Source organism: Bufo bufo, chromosome 8 (assembly GCF_905171765.1).
Source record: "Bufo bufo chromosome 8, aBufBuf1.1, whole genome shotgun sequence".
NCBI lineage: Eukaryota > Metazoa > Chordata > Amphibia > Anura > Bufonidae > Bufo > Bufo bufo.
Window position 1 is genome coordinate 208307979 of NC_053396.1, and position 19105 is coordinate 208327083.

The 19105-nt window shown below is 44.5% G+C and overlaps 1 long non-coding RNA gene across 1 annotated transcript; it reads right to left on the bottom strand.

The window, feature by feature from the left end:
- Positions 1–1458: 1458 nt before the first annotated feature.
- Positions 1459–14478, bottom strand: LOC120977456. The gene is made up of 3 exons (XR_005773899.1): positions 14304–14478; positions 11297–11299; positions 1459–1468 (listed from the first exon to the last, which is right to left on the bottom strand). It is a non-coding gene; the product is annotated as an uncharacterized LOC120977456 (long non-coding RNA).
- Positions 14479–19105: the final 4627 nt, after the last annotated feature.

A 19105-nucleotide genomic window follows, 5' to 3' on the forward strand; every position in this document is an offset into this window, starting at 1 on the left:
GATCCACTGAATTGACAAAATTAGACCAGCTATCCCAGGCTGATACATAGGCAGCCCACGTCCTTGGTGCTAGGGAATTACGGATACTGTTAATGATCACTCCAGCACCAGGTCCCATAAATGCGGAGGGCAAGGAACACCTACTTCCTCTGCAGTTGGAGCCAAATTCCCGAAATCTGGACCACTGAAACCGAGATAAAGAGTCAGCAATGAGATTAGACTTACCCTCTATATATTTAGCTTTCAACCAAATGTTAAAGGATAGACAACATAACACTAAATGCCTTAATAATCGAACAACCCCCTCACATTTTGACGACAAAGTGTTAATAGCGAACACAACGCCTTTATTATCTGAGAAAAGGAGAATTCTCTTATTCCTAAAAAAGCTACCCCATATAACTATTGCCACCAATACTGGAAACAACTCCAATAACACTATATTTTTCGTAAAACCGTTCTCTATCCAAAAAACGGGCCATTTTTCTGCACTCCAACGGTTATCCCAGAATGCCCCAAAACCACTGCTACCTGCCGCATCTGTATATAACTTCAAAGCATCAGAATCCTGAAATTCCTCTTGCCAACAGCTCCTACCATTAAACTTTGATAAAAACTCCAACCACACGGCTAGGTCATCCTTCAAGGGCCTGGTCAACCTAATGTGAGCCCGTGGAGATTTTAACCCTCTAGTTGCAAAATATAATCTTTTAGAAAAAACTCGTCCCATTGGAATTATCCTACAAGCAAAGTTTAAAGACCCTAAAACAGATTGTAATTCCTTTAATGTACATTTTGCTTTCGCTAACAATGATACCAAGCTAAAACGTAATGACTCTAGCTTGCTCTCAGATAACCTAAATTCCATTTTAACACTATCAATGACAATACCAAGAAACTCTAACACATAACAAGATAAAACTGTTTTCTCAACTGCTATAGGAATACCGAAAAAGGACGCCATATCAATAAAACAATTTAACAAATCCGAACAAAGACTAGAACCATTATAACCCACAAACAAGAAATCATCTAAATAATGCAACACCCCTCCCTCAGGAACTGAACTTTGAACAACCCAATGCAAAAAAGAAGCAAATGATTCAAAATAATAACATGACTCAGAAAAACCCATGGGTAAACATTTGTCAAAATAAAACTTATCATCAAAACAAAATCCCAAAGAATTAAAGCCCGCTGGACTAATCTAAAGGCCGCTTTAACATCAGCCTTCGCTAACATAGCACCCTGACCAAATTTCATCAATAAGTCTACTGCCTGGTCAAAAGAGGCATATTCAACAGAAGCTTCTTCTCTGGAAATCTCGTCATTAAGTGATCTATCCTTAGGAAAAGACAAGTGATGGATCAACCTAAATTCGCCAACTTCCTTCTTTGGAACTAGGCCCAAAGGTGATATTCTAAAATTTACAAAAGGAGCAGAATTGAATGGACCCGCAATTCTCCCACTGGCTAGTTCTTTAGCAATTTTTCCACGCACCACATCAGGGAACAACTCAACAGACTTTAAATTCTTAACCATTAAACAGCCTTCCCCTTTAAATTCGGGAACCGAAAAACCTTCAGAAAAACCATCAAAAATTAGTCTAGCTATCCCCTTGTCTGGGTATTCCTTTAACCAAGGGAGCATTCTTTCCAGCCTCACTGGCGTCGAGGCTTTTAGAAAGTTGATCCCTGGTTGAAGAAAAGTTACTGCTCCTTTTAAAACATTTACACATTGGGTGTGAGCCACCGCAAACACTCGTGTTTGTACCTACAATTTGACAACCACTTGCAAGTGCTCTCGTTAAAGGCAAAACAGACACCTTTCTTCAACGCCTGAGAAGGAGCCTGTTTTACCACATTCGCCCGCTGAGGCAGCATTAAATTGATCCATAGCCCTATGTCTTTTATGCCCCACTTCAATGTAGGATGGATGGCCAATTTTTGTCTAAAGTTCTCATCATAGAAAAACCATGCCATCCCTCCAAAATTTCTATACGCTTCCAAGATAATGTCCAAGTGCTGGAAAATTCCACAACACTTGCTTGGAAATTTCTCGCCCAGTACAGACGCATAGATACAGAAGGCCTGCAACCAGTTATTAAATGACCTCGGCACACTACGCTTCCTAGCTTCATCTGATTTGTCCTCTTTCCTATCATTAACAACCTGCTCTTTAACTGATGGCAAAAGTGACATAAGATCAATAAATTCCATGCGCCAAATCCTCTCTTTAACATTTAGAGTTAAATGATAGCCTAAAGGAGACACCTCACAAGGTAATGCCTCCTTAACGCAGGCTTCAGATACCCCCAAACCTTTATCTAAGTTTGGGACATTAGCACTTGACTGCAGAACTTTACTTGCACAGGACGCCACCGGCTTGTTAACCCAAACACCTGATGGCGTGCTGATATTCTCTTTCTGCATATAATCCGCAAAAAGAGAAAAAAGACCTGAAACAAACTTTTGGTTATGAAAGAGATCAGGCATTGACTGCAGTTTTTGTATCTCACCACTAGGTGGAGCCTCCTGTCCAGAAGCTGCGGACTGAGAGATCCTTATCTTGCCTGGGAAGGTTCCTGAGACCTGTGGATGGACAGCTTGATGTGTGGATGGGTGTCCCTCATGACTGCCAGGTAAGCTGCTGACCCATAGTACATCTTGATCCTGATGAAGTCCGGTCGGTGCTGGTCCGCTGCCAGGATCCAAAGAATTGTCCCCTTGAGCTGCTGCATTGAAATCGCTGGGAAAGGCATTGAAAAGAGATGGCCGCTTCTGATGATGATGCTGGGAAGCAGACGATGACGTTCGGCTCCTGACCCGCCTGTCGCTACTACATGCCCGCCTACTAACAGACCTGGGAGGCGGAGAAACCCTGCGCTTAGCTCTTTTAGCTCTTTTGTGAGGTAGCGCTGGGGACTCCGCCTCTACCAGACCGTCAATGACAGGTGCCGCCTCCGGAACAACGTCGGTCTCTCTGCGCCGCTCTTCCTCCATCGCCGACGACTCCATAAGTTCAGGCTGGGCTAAGCAGTGCCGCAGCCACTCTTCACCGCCGGCCGCTTCAGCTCTTCTAATCAGCTGCTGTAGAAGGTCTTCCATCCTGTGCTCAGGTCCGGATCTTCTTAACACTGCAGCAGCTGATAGCGATGTCCCGTCTTTTATTCTCACAGCGATCCAAGCTACAGGACAGCTCCTCCAATCAGCTGATGAAGATTTGAGCACTGGCCAATCATCTTCTAGCCATCTGACAGCTGTCAATATCCACTTCTGACAGGACCAGCTGGATCCGGATAAAAACCAGGTAAGACCTGTCAACATAAGAGAGGGGGGGGGGGGAGAAACAGCAACCACACAGCAACACTGAAACTGCCAGAACATTAAAACCACCTGACAGGAAAAGTGCCCATGTCCCCATGTGTCCCCCAAGCTATCCGCTCTGGGGGGCCCCTGCAATCTCCTTTGGTTGCCGGCTGACCTTTGATTCACCTGTGGAGAATAATGGCGGGCAAGGAGGGAAAGCAGGGGAATAGGGAGAGAGAGACAAATCCAACAAGCCAACCTACTGTATATAAGTCTCAATTGCCACCATGAGGGGCAAATGCCTATATCGGCACAGCCCCTTTCATTCTGTGGGGCCATCTATGCTTTGGTAGAGGGTCTTATCATGGACAGCGCCGCTTCTCATCTCTATAGAATGCTTTTTATTGTCTTTTTTTTCTCTAGAAATATGTAGCATTTCTGTATGTATTTGTGGACTTGCGAATTCTGTTTTTGCCAGGATTTGAAGTAATATGTCAGACTCCTTTTTACTTTCTTCAGTGCCAGCCTAGTTCTCTTTTTGGTGTTTATATTGCCAGTGTGAACAGTGCCGTACTTAGTCTATGATCAGTCATATCTATTCCTTGGATGATCAATGTCATCAATAGTAATTGCTATTTTCCTGTGTGGTGAATGCCGTAATGGGAAAAAAAACATTAAAAAACTAATGATTTTTTGGTCACCTTGTCACACAAAAAAAAATAATGGAGAAACAGATCAAAAAGTCGTACGTACCCCAAAAATGGTACCGATGAGAACTACAATTTGCCCTGCGAGAAACAAGCTCTGTAGACAGAAATAAAGAAAATGTTTATTTTTTTTAAAGATTTTTTGGGGTCATCTATCAAACTGGTGTAAAGTACAACTGGCTTATTTGCATATAGCAACTAATCAGATTCCACCTTTCATTTGTCCAAAATAAAAGGTGGAATCCTATTGGTTGCTATGGGCAACTAAACCAGTTTGATAAATTATCCCATTTATTTTTATAAAGTGGTTAAGTAACTGGCGCTTCTTTTTTCAGTGCAATGAAAAAAGATTTATCTTACCACTAGTGTTGAGCGAACTTGTGTTTTAAGTTCGGCGTCTAAAGTTCGGGTTCGGGTTATCGAAGAATCGCGTTATGGATTCCGCTACCACAGACCAAGTTATGGTTCGTGGTAGCGGAATCCATAACGCGATTCTTCGATAACCCGAACCTGAACTTTAGACGCCGAACTTAAAACACAAGTTCGCTCAACACTACTTACCACCAGAAAGAGGGATGAGACTGTGGCAGATCCGGCAGCAGAAAGCCAGGGCTCAGCCTCAATTTTTCAGACAAATACCCTTGCTCACCTTTTAAATGTCCCACCACCCTTCAAAGTTCATGCAACGACTGCAGCCAATCATAATCCCATGTGGGTAAGCAGTACATGAATACTGAGGCAAATAATTGGCAGCACCGGCTGTGTGAATGATGTGCAACGTGAACCTACCCCCAAGGCCTCTATATCGCGTCCCATATCGGTTTAGTGGGATGCCGAATGGTGTAGTGCGGCCTATACGTCTCTGTCATGGTGCTCCTGCCTGGATACAGCGGGACACCAGGCTTTGGCTCCGTAGCTTTGGAAAGGGGAAATGAGGTATGAAGGAAAAATAACTTGAGTCCAGACCTTGTGGTGAAATCCAATGGCCGCTTTACTTGAATAAACTTTCATCCGTCCTGCCGCTAGTGTGAAAGTAAGGTAAGTCTGGTTTCTGTACTTTAGGACTGTTCTGGTATCCTTGGATGGGGTGCCGTCGACTGTTATACCCCTCCTAACACTCAGTAAACAACTTATTTTCAGCCGAAGAATAATTTCCTCTGACTACACTACACCCCCCCCCCCCGTCACTTATTAACCCCTTATTAGCCCCTGATCACCCCTAATCACCCCTGATCACCCCTGATCACCCCATATAGACTCCCTGATCACCCCCCTGTCATTGATTACCCCCCTGTCATTGATCAACCCCCTGTAAAGCTCCATTCAGACGTCCGCATGATTTTTACGGATCCACTGATAGATGGATCGGATCCGCAAAACGCATCCGGACGTCTGAATGAAGCCTTACAGGGGCGTGATCAATGACTGTGGTGATCACCCCATATAGACTCCCTGATCACCCCCCTGTCATTGATTACCCCCCTGTCATTGATTACCCCCCTGTAAAGCTCCATTCAGATGTCCGCATGATTTTTACGGATGCACTGATAGATGGATCGGATCCGCAAAACGCATCCGGACGTCTGAATGAAGCCTTACAGGGGCATGATCAATGACTGTGGTGATCACCCCATATAGACTCCCTGATCACCCCCCTGTCATTGATTACCCCCCTGTCATTGATTACCCCCCTGTAAAGCTCCATTCAGATGTCCGCATGATTTTTACGGATGCACTGATAGATGGATCGGATCCGCAAAACGCATCCGGACGTCTGAATGAAGCCTTACAGGGGCATGATCAATGACTGTGGTGATCACCCCATATAGACTCCCTGATCACCCCCCTGTAAAGCTCCATTCAGATGTCCGCATGATTTTTACGGATGCACTGATACATGGATCGGATCCGCAAAACGCATCCGGTCGTCTGAATGAAGCCTTACAGGGGCATGATCAATGACTGTGGTGATCACCCCCCTGTCATTGATTACCCCCCTGTAAAGCTCCATTCAGATGTCCGCATGATTTTTACGGATGCACTGATAGATGGATCGGATCCGCAAAACGCATCCGGACGTCTGAATGAAGCCTTACAGGGGCATGATCAATGACTGTGGTGATCACCCCATATAGACTCCCTGATCACCCCCTGTCATTGATTACCCCCCTGTCATTGATTACCCCCCTGTAAAGCTCCATTCAGATGTCCGCATGATTTTTACGGATGCACTGATAGATGGATCGGATCCGCAAAACGCATCCGGACGTCTGAATGAAGCCTTACAGGGGCATGATCAATGACTGTGGTGATCACCCCATATAGACTCCCTGATCACCCCCCTGTCATTGATCACCCCCCTGTCATTGATCACCCCCCTGTCATTGATCACCCCCCTGTCATTGATCACCCCCCTGTCATTGATCACCCCTCTGTAAGGCTCCATTCAGATATTTTTTTGGCCCAAGTTAGCGGAATTTATTTTTTTTTTTCTTACAAAGTCTCATATTCCACTAACTTGTGTCAAAAAATAAAATCTCACATGAACTCACCATACCCCTCACGGAATCCAAATGCGTAAAATTTTTTAGACATTTATATTCCAGACTTCTTCTCACGCTTTAGGGCCCCTAGAATGCCAGGGCAGTATAAATACCCCACATGTGACCCCATTTCGGAAAGAAGACACCCCCAGGTATTCCGTGAGGGGCATATTGAGTCCATGAAAGATTGAAATTTTTGTCCCAAGTTAGCGGAACGGGAGACTTTGTGAGAAAAAAATTAAAAATATCAATTTCCGCTAACTTGTGCCAAAAAAAAAAAATTTCTATGAACTCGCCATGCCCCTCATTGAATACCTTGGGGTGTCTTCTTTCCAAAATGGGGTCACATGTGGGGTATTTATACTGCCCTGGCATTCTAGGGGCCCCAAAGCGTGAGAAGAAGTCTGGTATCCAAATGTCTAAAAATGCCCTCCTAAAAGGAATTTGGGCACCTTTGCGCATCTAGGCTGCAAAAAAGTGTCACACATCTGGTATCGCCGTACTCAGGAGAAGTTGGGGAATGTGTTTTGGGGTGTCATTTTACATATACCCATGCTGGGTGAGAGAAATATCTTGGTCAAATGCCAACTTTGTATAAAAAAATGGGAAAAGTTGTCTTTTGCCAAGATATTTCTCTCACCCAGCATGGGTATATGTAAAATGACACCCCAAAACACATTCCCCAACTTCTCCTGAATACGGCGATACCACATGTGTGACATTTTTTTGCAGCCTAGGTGGGCAAAGGGGCCCATATTCCAAAGAGCACCTTTAGGATTTCACAGGTCATTTACCTACTTACCACACATTAGGGCCCCTGGAAAATGCCAGGGCAGTATAACTACCCCACAAGTGACCCCATTTTGGAAAGAAGACACCCCAAGGTATTCCGTGAGGGGCATGGCGAGTTCCTAGAATTTTTTATTTTTTGTCACAAGTTAGTGGAAAATGCTTATTTTATTATTTTTTTTTTTTTCATACAAAGTCTCATATTCCACTAACTTGTGACAAAAAATAAAAACTTCCATGAACTCACTATGCCCATCAGCGAATACCTTGGGGTCTCTTCTTTCCAAAATGGGGTCACTTGTGGGGTAGTTATACTGCCCTGGCATTCTAGGGGCCCAAATGTGTGGTAAGGAGTTTGAAATCAAATTCTGTAAAAAATGACCTGTGAAATCCGAAAGGTGCTCTTTTGAATATGGGCCCCTTTGCCCACCTCGGCTGCAAAAAAGTGTCACACATCTGGTATCTCCGTAATCGGGAGAAGTTGGGGAATGTGTTTTGGGGTGTCATTTTACATATACCCATGCTGGGTGAGAGAAATATCTTGGCAAAAGACAACTTTTCCCATTTTTTTATACAAAGTTGGCATTTGACCAAGATATTTATCTCACCCAGCATGGGTATATGTAAAAAGACACCCCAAAACACATTCCTCAACTTCTCCTGAATACAGAGATACCAGATGTGTGACACTTTTTTGCAGCCTAGGTGGGCAAAGGGGCCCACATTCCAAAGAGCACCTTTCGGATTTCACAGGTCATTTACCTACTTACCACACATTTGGGCCCCTAGAATGCCAGGGCAGTATAACTACCCCACAAGTGACCCCATTTTGGAAAGAAGAGACCCCAAGGTATTCGCTGATGGGCATAGTGAGTTCATGGAAGTTTTTATTTTTTGTCACAAGTTTGTGGAATATGAGACTTTGTATGAAAAAAAAAAAAAAATCATCATTTTCCACTAACTTGTGACAAAAAATAAAAAATTCTAGGAACTCGCCATGCCCCTCACGGAATACCTTGGGGTGTCTTCTTTCCAAAATGGGGTCACTTGTGGGGTAGTTATACTGCCCTGGTATTCTAGGGGCCCAAATGTGTGGTAAGGAGTTTGAAATCAAATTCAGGAAAAAATGAGGAGTGAAATCCGAAAGGTGCTCTTTGGAATATGGGCCCCTTTGCCCACCTAGGCTGCAAAAAAGTGTCACACATCTGGTATCCCCGTACTCAGGAGAAGTTGAGGAATGTGTTTTGGGGTGTCTTTTTACATATACCCATGCTGGGTGAGATAAATATCTTGGTCAAATGACAACTTTGTATAAAAAAATGGGAAAAGTTGTCTTTTGCCAAGATATTTCTCTCACCCAGCATGGGTATATATAAAATGACACCCCAAAACACATTCCCCACCTTCTCCTGAGTACGGAGATACCAGATGTGTGACACTTTTTTGCAGCCTAGGTGGGCAAAGGGGCCCATATTCCAAAGAGCACCTTTCGGATTTCACAGGTCATTTTTTACAGAATTTGATTTCAAACTCCTTACCACACATTTGGGCCCCTAGAATGCCAGGGCAGTATAACTACCCCACAAGTGACCCCATTTTAGAAAGAAGAGACCCCAAGGTATTCGCTGATGGGCATAGTGAGTTCATAGAACTTTTTATTTTTTGTCACAAGTTAGTGGAATATGAGACTTTGTAAGAAAAAAAAAATAAAAAAAAATCATCATTTTCCGCTAACTTGTGACAAAAAATAAAAAGTTCTATGAACTCACTATGCCCATCAGCGAATACCTTAGGGTGTGTACTTTCAGAAATGGGGTCATTTGTGGGGTGTTTGTACTGTCTGGGCATTGTAGAACCTCAGGAAACATGACAGGTGCTCAGAAAGTCAGAGCTGCTTCAAAAAGCGGAAATTCACATTTTTGTACCATAGTTTGTAAACGCTATAACTTTTACCCAAACCATTTTTTTTTTACCCAAACATTTTTTTTTTATCAAAGACATGTAGAACTATAAATTTAGAGCAAAATTTCTATATGGATGTCGTTTTTTTTGCAAAATTTTACAACTGAAAGTGAAAAATGTCATTTTTTTGCAAAAAAAATCGTTAAATTTCGATTAATAACAAAAAAAGTAAAAATGTCAGCAGCAATGAAATACCACCAAATGAAAGCTCTATTAGTGAGAAGAAAAGGAGGTAAAATTCATTTGGGTGGTAAGTTGCATGACCGAGCAATAAACGGTGAAAGTAGTGTAGGTCAGAAGTGTAAAAAGTGGCCTGGTCTTTCAGGGTGTTTAAGCACTGGGGGCTGAGGTGGTTAAAGGACACCTGTCAGCAGATTTGTACCTATGACACCGGCTGACCTGTTACATGTGCACTTGGCAGCTGAAGGCACGTGTGTTGGTCTAATGTTCATATGTGCTCACATTGCTGAGAAAAATTTAGTTTTTAAATATGCAAATGAGCCTCTAGTTGCAACAGGGGCGTTGCCATTACACCTAGAGGCTCTGCTCTCTCCGCAACTGCCGCGCCCTCTGCACGGGCGCAGGTTTCAAAACAGAGGTTCCTCATGGACTTTTCTGCAGATTTTTCTGTGTTTTTACACCAAATTTGCGCGTGTTGTGCATTTTGTTGCGGTTTGTGATGTGGTTTGTGGTTGTAAAGAGTGAAATCTGCACTAACAATTGACAGGCTGAGGATTTCTGAATCCACACCGCAGGTCAATGTGTACATGAGATTTAACAGACCTCATTCACTCTGCTGGTACTGTATTACATTTTTTCTGCACAAAAATACAGAAGTATTTTTTCAATGGGACCTTATGGATAATGGATGCCATTGTGTGGCATCCGACTAAACATATATGTCCTGGCAGAGACTATAAACATGATGATGTAAATGTGTGTATTTAGATGTAGACTCCGTGGCCTATAAGTGTAGAGTATAGGCTTCGTTCACACCGCCATTTGGAAATCCGGTAAGGCTGCTCTGTGCAGGACCAGCCTATCAGATCTCCAAACGGAGATGTGAACGAAGCCTTAGGGCTCATACACACGGGCATGGGCGTAGCTATAGTGGGTGCAGAGGTAGCAGTCGCTACCGGGCCCAGGAGCCTGAGGGGGCCCAAAGACCCTTGTGCCACATAAGAAGACACACAACGCACTGAGGGAAGGGGGGCCCAAGCTGAACTCTTGCACCAGGGCCCATGAGCCGTTAGCTACGCCCCTGGGCCTAGTCGTAGTCAGATATTGTCCGAGAGTCTGGCTTAATTATTTTTTTTTCCCTTTTTGCAGGGACGCGGAACAGACATACGGATCTGGGACAGCACACGGTGTGCTGTCCGCATCTATTGCGGCCCCATTGAGGTGAATGGGTCCGCATCCGACCCACAAAAAAATGCTGATCGGATGCGGACAAAAACAATGGCCATGTGCATGAACCCTTAGTATGAAGAGAATCAGCGGCGTTGCTCTTCTTCCTACTATTTTATATATGTCAATAAATAAAATGTGCTGCTGTCGTAAGTACTGTGTGTGCACTGTACGTGTTCTGGAGTATATAGATAGTTTCCAGCTATTCTGATTTACCGCCCCTTTGTCCCAAGTATATTGGGATAAACACCATTTCCTTGTTTTGCCATTAATTTTTTATACTTTTCTTTTTGGTCATACAATTTTGGGACAGCCTGAATAAAATAAATGACCATCCATGTAATACAAGGTCAAGACAGGTCGCTATGTCTAATAGGGCGGGTTTCTAAACAGGGGGCTTCCTACTCTAAGGTGTCTACAGGCCCTAACAAAGAATATGGAAAGGAGTTCTCTCTCTCAGACAGCCCATCTTATACTGGCTGTCAGTGAAATATGAAGATCTCATTTTCTATTTTGGCTAATAGGAGCGATCAAACAATATGGCTCATAGTTACCCCCCACCACTCTGGAACGTTCACACAAACTAGAAAATAAAATCCATTGTAGATTGTGCTTTAAATTGCCTTAAGCCCGGAGGAATATGCTGCAGATTCCCCTTGGGGTCACCCCACTACATTAAAAGAGGTGAAATCTGCATTAAAAACTCCCAAAAAGAAGGATGGGTGTTACCATTTTTTGCTGCTACTGTTAATATGTTGTGGATTTTTCCACCCACAAATCCAGATTGGAAATCCATGTATCAGCCAGGTGTGAACATATCTTTACTGCTGAGGGGGTCTTGTGAAGATATTTTTGAGCAATTTTTTCTAAAAGTACAATGGACCTCTCCCTATACTCTGCTACCCTTACACAGAGCAGCACATTAAGGAGACAAGACCACCATGTTAAAGGGGTTCTCCCGTCATATCCTCTAATTAGCCCATGGTACTTACCTGCTGAGTTAAGCCTCATGCTCACGAACGTCTGATGGCCGTGCCCGTATTGCGGCCTGTAAACAGTGAGTCCACAATATATGGGTACTGGCTGTGTGCGGCGAATGGGTCTGCAATCTGGAAGATACGATGCGGAGGAAGAGAGCGGAAAGGCAATGGAAGCCCTACAGAGTGCTTCCATGTCATTTCGGTCCGTGCCTCCACACTGCTCCATTTTGTTGCAGTGCACACAGATCACAGACCTGTTCAAGTTGAATGGGTCTGCATCCATCAGCGCCGGCCACACGGATGGTGCACGTACATTGGGAACTGCAATTTTCAGTCCCAATACACAGCACGTGCGGCACATGAGCCCTTAAGTTGTCTCACATAGTACTTACCCTGCTGTCGCCATCTCTGCTGCGTTCGAGCATGCTGCTGGCTCTTCCATCCAGGTGCCGAATGGATGTTATGGCTTCTTTTCCTGTTTGGCTGCATTGACTTTTTTTTGCATTTTTTTACGCGAGTCAATTTACTGTATAGGGGTTTTTAACTACCATATATTGCATGATTTTTTTTTATAAAATGATTTTATATGGTTGATAGGAAAACAATGACCTCAGCTCTATCTCCCATTATCTGTGAGAACAGAGCCAAATATGCCTCCCCCTCTTTGTGGACTGCAAAACAGATACGTTTGTGTGCATGAGGCCTCGTACTGCAAGGTTTAGAATTATTTTGAACCCTATAAGCATGGCTACTATTTCAGTTGCATGAATTGTACTTTTTCTAAAAGTTCATGTAGCTCCAGAAGTTATTTTATTGTAATAATTACAACAGTAAAAGTGACACAAAATGACAATTGTGATGTTGGTGTAAATGGACTTTATTGATAAATCATCATCACATCAGTAATCAGGAAATACTGTAAGATGTATCCCCCCCTCCCCCACCATAGAGGCTCTTACATTCTCATCCAGTTTATTTACACAGCGATCATTATTCTCTATGTGAATAATAAACTCCTGGAGGCAGAAGATGAGGGGATGATACGTGTCTTCATGATTTAGCCTCTTTCATCTCATGACTGGAATACTATGTAGAGGTGCGATGTCTTCTTTCTTAGTGCTGACTCCATTACATCCAGCTTAGAGCCCCACAGCCTCCATGGACCACAATGTGTCTGCTGACTATGCTTATACATATATAATACAGGATATAACGGCCTCTGACTTCCATTAGCCACAACTACTCCTTCTATCTGACTGCTGTTTTCTAACACTGCAGCTACTTGGATGATTTCTCTGCATCCATCTATGAGATGACGATGAAACACTGTGGACCTGACAACTACAGGATTAACAATGTGAAGTTGCCCGGTAGTCACCATTTCGCACATGGCTCACGTTTAGAGAAGAGCGAATTTCATATACCACGGACCATAACGCAATTCTATGATGGAATGCATAATGAAACGCCTTTAGAGGCATTCCGTTATTCGTTCCGTCACAATAGAAGTCTATGGGCTGCATAACGGATCCGTCCCGTTTCCGTTATGCAGGGGAGTCCTCTCCTGCAAAACGGAAACGGGATGGATCTGTTATGCAGCCCATAGACTTCTATTGTGACGGAACGAATAACGGAATGCCTCTAAAGGCGTTTCATTATGCATTCCATCATAGAATTGCGTTATGGTCCGTGGTAACGGAATCCATAACGCAATTCACCTTTTACCAGTGAATGAATCGCAAACAAATTTTATAAATGGAAATTCGCTCATCTCTACTCACGTTCTATCACCAAACTGCTCATCTCCTGCACAACCTGAGCTTGTTCCTCCATAGAAGACACACAATACTGGTATATGACCGAGTACAACTAATCAGTGGACATATCTCAGTACAAAGATAATTCAGTAACATTCCCACGTACTTGATGTCAATATCTAATCACTATGATCGCAACCTAATCGCTCACTGGCATCAAATTCACTTTCTGATTCATTAAAATTTTTTACAAAATCCTTCTTACACAGTGGATGGATCCAGTCTACCGGCATCACTAAGTACCCCGACCCCCACTCATCCTCTTCACGCTGGGATCATATGAAGCAAACAGCGATGTGTCACTGTACTGTGAATGTGAGGTGACTAATCAGTGCGGAGCTGACAGTGGGGGGCGCTCTTGTATGGGGTCTCCACAGAGTCATGAGTGGAGGAAGAAGAACAAGTCTCTATTAGGCCTCTTTCACATGAGCGATATGGATTGCATCAGGATCTTTTCAGGGAAAAACTGATGATTTTGCGTGCGAGTTCAATCAGTTTTGTCTGTGACATGTGAAGAAAAACAATCTACTGTATTTTTTGTTTTCTAAGACGCGCCTCTGTTTGCTAAAATTCAAGGAAAGAGTTACTTTGTAACAATTAGCTCAATGACTCAATTAATCACTGCTTAAACTTCCCAAAATCTGATTGGTTAGATTGTATTAAGCTAATTATCTACCTTAATCTGTTTAAACAGCCCCCCTTTCCCTTATTAACCCTTTCATTTTTACCTTATTATTTCATTCTATGAATCTTTAATAAGTCTTAATACATTTTTCTAACGATTTTATACTTTCATATTCTTCTCCTACCCATTACCAATAATTTTTCCTTGAAGCTATTATCTTACCTATTATCAAAAGCTTCTCTGTATAGCTACTAAGCTATATATCATCAATAGTTTTTCCTTATAGTTACTAGGTTGTCTATAATCAATAGCTCCATCCTTATAGCTAATATGCTACCTCTTAAAGGGTTTCTATCACTTCGTTTCACCTATTTAGCTTTCAGACACTAGCGATCCGCTAGTGTCTGCTTTATCTAACCATCCTAATATAAGAGTTTATTGTCCTGCCGTTTAGCTAAAAAAATAACTTATATAGATATGCAAATGAGCCTCTAGGTGCTATGGGGGCGTCATTAGCACCTAGAGGCTCCGTCTACCTTAACAAACTGCTGCCGCCCAGCGCGTCCCTCCAGCCCGCCCATCTCCAGCTGAAGCGATCCTCTCCGTGCGCGTCTCTGTTCTGCGCATGCGCAGTGAATGTCTGATCGCTTCCCTGCTCAGACATCTCCACTGCGCCTGCGCCGATGACGTCATAGTGCTCCGAGGAACAGGCGCAGTGGAGATGTCTGAGCAGGGAAGCGATCAGACATTCACTGCGCATGCGCCGAATACGAGGAGCATCGCATTCCGGAGGAGATGGGCGGGCTGGAGGGACGCGCTGGGCGGCGGCAGTTTGTTAAGGTAGACGGAGCCTCTAGGTGCTAATAACGCCCCCATAGCACCTAGAGGCTCATTTGCATATCTATATAAGTTATTTTTTTAGCTAAACGGCAGGACAATAAGCTCTTATATTAGGATGGTTAGATAAAGCAGACACTAGCGGATCGCTAGTGTCTGAAAGCTAAATAGGTGAAACGAAGTGATAGAAACCCTTTAATAGCAATAAACCCTTACCTATAACATATAATAGACAGACAATAACACAAAGGCCGAAAGCCAGGTGTGCAAGCCAACAACCTTACCATGGCAGCCTTGTGCACAATGAGACATACAAGACCAGCTCTCTATCCAGAAAGACCAAAGAACCAATGAGCCTCAAAGTTTATTGAAAAGAGGTGGATGGCTTGGGGGACCTGCGCGCCCTGCTCATTATCATTAGGGTGACAAAAATATAAAAAAAACATATTTTTTTGGATGCCAGATAACTCTTCTGTCACTTCCTCGGAGGGCTGCAGAATTTTTTTTAGTTTTCTAATTGTCTTAACATTACATACAATAACTAGTTTGGGGGTGTGTCCCTGCACAGTCTAAAAAAGGCAACACTGATTGGATAGAGTAAGGCTAAGTTCACACGAACGTGTGTGATCCGTGGCCGTATTGCTGCCCGCAAATCGCAGGCCGCAATACACAGCCACATTTCCGTGTGCATTCCGCATCACGGATGCGGACCCAATCACTTCAATGGGTCCGCAAATCCGGAATCGCGGAACGGCCGCACGGGACGGGACCCCTCGGAAGCACTACGGAGTGCTTCCGTGGGGTTACGTCCCGTACTTCCGTTCCGCAAAAAGATAGAACATGTCCTATCTTTTAGCGGAACGGGCGGATCGCGGACCCATTAAAGTGAATGGGTCCGCGATCCGATGCGGCTGACCTACGGCCGGCGATCGTGCATTGCGGCCCGCTATTTGCGTGCCGCAGCACGGGCATGGGTCACACACGTTCGTGTGAACTCGGCCTAAGTCTGTGCAGGTACACCCCCCGACTGGTTACCTCCCCTCTGTACCCTTACTGCAGACTGCTAGCAATTCATTCATATCTTCTAGTAGAAATAATAAGAATAGAGGCTCCAGAATTGTTATTACATGTGGAATGCATGAAGCTATTAAAACAGGCATGTCAGGAGAGGTGAAAGGCTTTCTTTAATAATTTATTAACCCGTTCAAGGGGTTGTCTCCACTAAATAGTATTTATTATGTAGAGAAAGTTAATACAAGGCACTTACTAATGTATTGTGATTGTCCATATTGCTTCCTTTGCTGGCTGGATTCATTTTTCCATCACATTATATACTGTTCGTTTCCATGGTTACAGACCACCCTGCCATCCATCAGTGGTGGTTGTGCTTACACAATATAGGAAAAAGCATTAGCCTATGTCCGGGCCACCAGAGAGGCTGATGCTTTTTCCTATAGTGTGCAAGCACGACCACCACTGATTGCTTGCAGGGTGGTCGTAACCATGGAAACGAGCAGTTTATAATGTGATGGGAAAAGGAATCCAACCAGCAAAGGGAGCAATATGGATAATAAGAATACATTAGTAAGTGGCTTGTATTAACTTTCTGTAGATGATAAATGCCACTTACTGAAGTGAGACAACCCCTTTAACGCATACATGGCATACATGTATGGTATTATTTGCCCGCAGGTGTATAGTGCGGCCCTCTAAAGTGAGCCCGCTCCATACACGGCGGGTGCCGGCTGTACAATACATGGCGGGAGCAGTCATTTAACCCCTCAGGTGCCGCAATCAACACCGTGGCACCTGTGAGTGAAGGCAGAGAGATGCGGCTCCCTCTGACTTCCGATCGGAACCCCTGCAGTGAAACTGAAGCGCTCCAGTCCTGCCATTGCTTTCTCCATACTGAGCTATGCACGAGGCACAGCTCAGCATGCAGAGTGTAAAAATCCTATTCACCCTACTAGAGCTCTATTAGGGTGAATAGGAGAGGGGATCAAAATATCCCATGTATTAGCCCCCTATGGGGGCTAATAGTTATAAAAAAAAAAAAGTTTAAGTTAAAAAAAAAAACACCAATATACAAAAAGTTTAAATCACCCCCTTTCTCAATTTTACATATAAAAATATATAAACAATAAAAAAATAAACATATTAGGTATCGCTGTTTTTTACACTGTAATTTATATCAGACTAGCAAAAGGACTCGGCTTCGCACGAGTATATTTCATCTATTTCATTTAATGTTTGTGTGTGTCGTTAAAATATATCGACAGTATCCACTATAACAATGACCTCCACAGCAGCCCGCCCCTTTGACAGTGACCTCCACAGCGGCCGCCCCTTTATTAATAACCTCCACAGTACCCCATCTCCTTAACAGTGATTTCCACAACACCCCGTCCCCTTAACAGTGGCCTCTACAGCAAGCTGCCCTTTAAGGCCTCTTGCAAACGACTGTGTCCCCTGTGGCAGTATTGCGGCCCGCACACTGCGGTTCCGCAATACACGGGACACCAGCCGAGTTCATTCCGTATCACGGATGCGGACCCATTCACTTGAATGGGTCCGCAAATCCGGAGATGCGGTGCGGAATGGAACGGAACCACAAAACAAAAGCACTACGGAGTGCTTTCGTGGGCTTCTGTTCCGTAAAAAGATAGACCTTGTCCTATCTTTTTGCGGAACGGACAGATTGCGGACCCCATTCAAGTGAATGGGGTCGCGATCCACATGCAGCTAGCCCAGGGTCGGTGCCCGTGCATTGCGGACCACAATTTGCGGGCCGCAGCACGGCCACGGAGCCCTTGCGTTCGTCAGCAAGAGGTCTAACAACTACCTGTGACCTCCACAACAGCCTGCCCCTAGGGTGGAAGAGGTCCGGTTTTAGGCCAGACAGGCCGGCTTTCAGACTCCCTGTCCTCCGTCCGGCGCAGGGCCTGGATGGACACAGGGATGTCCCTTTGAACAGCTCACTCTCAGACAGCAGCACTGTGCTGTCTGATCTTGAGCTGCAGGGAAAAAGTCACCCTCCCTCTCAGGCTAAGTTCACACGAACGTGTGTGATCCGTGGCTGTATTGCGGCCCGCAAATCGTGGGCCGCAATACACGGCCACAGTTCCGTGTGAATTCCGCATCAGCGATGTGGACCCATTCACTTCAATGGGTCCGCAAATCCGGAATCGTGGAACGGCCGCACGGGACGGGACCCCTCGGAAGCACTACGGAGTGCCTCCGTGGGGTTACGTCCCGTACTTCCGTTCCGCAAAAAGATAGAACAAGTCCTATCTTTTAGCGGAACGGCCGGATCGCGGACCCATTAAAGTGAATGGGTCCGCGATCCGATGCGGCAGACCTACGGCTGGCGATCGTGCATTGCAGCCCGCTATTTGCGAGCCGCAGCACAGGCACGGGTCACAGACGTTCGTGTGAACTCGGCCTCACCCCTGCAGCTGACAGAAGTTGATTTTTACCTTCCTTTTTTCAATCCTCGGCTGCGGAGTGGGAGTGGACGTGGCTTAGTGGGACCTGGGGGCGGAGTTTTTACATCCATTTTTTTTAGGGTGGCCTGAATAGCCACCCTACCTGCCCCATGAATTGTAACCTCCACAGCACTCCGCTCCCTTAACTGTGTCATCCACAGCTCCCTGCCCCTTTAAAGCTGACCTACAGCAGTGAAGAAAAATGGCTGGGTTGTTATGGAAACCTGTTGTAAAACTGTGTGTATGTGGAGACTAGGGACCTGCGAGCTTCTATTGGCTGATAAGGGACATGTGACCGTGTGTATGGTAGTTGGGATATGAGGAGAAAGACCTGCAGGCTTCTATTGGCTAATGTAGGTCATGTGGTGTGCCATATTTGCATTTTTTGGGGAATATCTCAGGAAAGCTAGAGAGCTGAAACTAAAACCTTCCTGGACACCTGATGCACCTGTGTGCCAAATTTCGTGATTGTAAATGCGACGGTGCGGATTCCTTTAGCGGACATACATACACACACACTCAGCTTTATATATTAGATGCTGCGATCATGTATGAACGCAGCATCTGAGGGGTACAATGGCGGAGATTGCACCCACTAGTTGCAAAGAAATGCACTTTATGATGAAGCGGATATTTTTTATAAAA